This window comes from Galeopterus variegatus, unplaced genomic scaffold (genome assembly GCF_000696425.1).
Source record: "Galeopterus variegatus unplaced genomic scaffold, G_variegatus-3.0.2 Scaffold21808, whole genome shotgun sequence".
Taxonomy (NCBI): domain Eukaryota; kingdom Metazoa; phylum Chordata; class Mammalia; order Dermoptera; family Cynocephalidae; genus Galeopterus; species Galeopterus variegatus.
The window spans coordinates 3,585-5,843 of record NW_007747919.1 but is presented as its reverse complement, the minus strand read 5'-3'; the positions used below and the strand labels follow the sequence as shown (position 1 = coordinate 5,843).

Here is a 2,259-nt window from a genome sequence, read left to right as displayed (position 1 = left end):
CACCTGCTCTCCCTGACTGGACAGTCGCAGGCAGAGGAAGCTTATGATTCACCAGCTTCTGAAGATGAAACTTTCAATCAATGTCTCTCCATGATGACACACAGTGGGCAGAGGGAGTTTCACAGAGGAAAATAGGATGCTATTAGGAAGGAGATAGGTGCTGGAGAGCCAAAATCAAAAACTACCAACCATGAGCACAATCAACATCCAGACACTGTGCCAAGTACTTTACCCAACATTATCTCATTTAATTCTCACAAAAGACCCATGAAGGCAGGTGCAACTATCCCAAAACACACACACACAAACTGCAGATGAAGAAATTGAATAACACAGAAGTGAATCACTTTGTCTAAAGTCACACAGTAAGTATTTGGAGCTGAGATTTTAATGCACATCTGCCTAACTTGAAAGTAGTGCTCTTGACTATGGCACCTTGACCAGATGTTCTGCCCCTGCAGTGAGGGAAACACACACAAGCTCATTATTTCTCTGTGCCCAAATCTCACCCTTAACCTACTGTGTGAAACCGTCCACCCATAGACACAGCTTCCCTGGAATTTAAAAATTATAGCTTCTGTCCCTCACAGAACACCCTGGACATGCATGGAGCCCTCTACTTTTGTGCAGCTTTCTAGATTCCCACACAAACGTCAAAAATTAGTAATGCCTCTTTGGGTATCTTAATCCTTAGACATTTTCTTGTAAGCTTCACTGTTTGCTTATTGCTCATTCTCAAGAAAAGGAAAGAAAAATATGGAAAAAGCAGAATCTCAGAGATCAAATAGTAACAGGTGTGTCTGTAATAGTATAATGTTTCAATAGCCAATGTAGTCAAAGTAAAATGGAAATAGTAGCTTTTATTAACAAAAATGTCATCTCATGTTATTAATAATAGATATATTTAAAATATGAGACTGTAAATGGTTGAATATAAGAAAGTGGAGAATGCGTGAAATATAGTCAATATTTTTTTAAAAACCTGGCAGAGAAATGTTAATATCAAAATGACTTTAAGAAACAAGTCTTAATCAAGTTCTAGTCTGCCTAAAGACATACATATTCTAACGAAAATGTATAACTCAGCCTTTACATATAAAGAATAAATATTGAAAGAAATAAAAAAATAAAAATGAAATCAAAATTTATAGAATTATTTTTAAACAAACGTTCTCAGAACCTTAAAAAACAAACAGCCAGGATAGCACTGAGCATTTCTAACATGTAAAGAAAATGTTAACTATGTTCACTTCAACAGCACCTACAGAACGCCTCTTGCAGTCGTGCACAACCCATCAGCAAAGCCAAGAGCATTACTTGCCTCCACACAGATTCCTACTACTGAAGCCACACAGAGAATTTATTTACTCTTTTATTATGTGCAATTAAGATAGACATCTTTAAGACAGAGAATAGAAATCCTGTTTTTCTAAATCACGATGTGTATTTAATATCCCACATGTAAAAAAACAATATTGTTAGGCAATTATATGTTAACTGATGTCAGTGTAAGTTGGTGGCAGGAGGACAGGAAGAATTAACTGATGTCAGTGTAAGTTGGTGGCAGGAGGACAGGAAGAACACCCAAAATGGCTGCAGAAAGTTTCATGTCCCTAGAAGAGCACATTATCTGAGAACCACGAACCCCCCCTTTCCCCATCCCCCTCACCACCACATCACCTTCCTGCATGCCTGAATTTCCCACCTATAGAAATCACCCAACTCAGTTTAAACCCCGCTTCATTCCCTCCCCTTCCTCCTTAGCCAATAGGAACAGTCCAGCTCAGCCTAACTGGATATAAAAGGCCCAACGTGACTCTTCCTGCTGCTGCTCCTGCTTTGAGAGGGCAGCCCACCCGCTCGCCCCTGAAGCCCTCCAGTGTACATTCTGGCTGAGCATCTGTCTCTCATGTAATTCTTTGTGACTCTGGGCCATCCCTTTCAAGTATCACAACTGCAGTAAAAAATCTTGATGAAATGTTTACTCAAACACCTCATTAAAAACCTCTGTGATGCTCTCAGTACACAGAAATCCTGATAACTTGGAAAATCAAATCAGAATAAAAACAAATAGAAATATGGCAAACTAATAAAATTTAAGGATCCTTGGTGAATGTGGCCAAGGACAAAGTGAAAAGGCAAGATTATCTAATATGAATGATAACCAATAACAGTATAAATGGATCACCTGTGCAGTCTCCATATAGTATACATTCAGAGGATAATAGGACAATATTATCCATTATTTGAAATTGCTAT

At 38.4% G+C, this 2,259-nt stretch overlaps 1 pseudogene; it reads right to left on the bottom strand.

Annotated features, from left to right (window-relative positions):
* LOC103583335 overlaps positions 1-2,259 on the bottom strand; it is an 8,484-nt pseudogene that overhangs the window by 5,450 nt on the left and 775 nt on the right.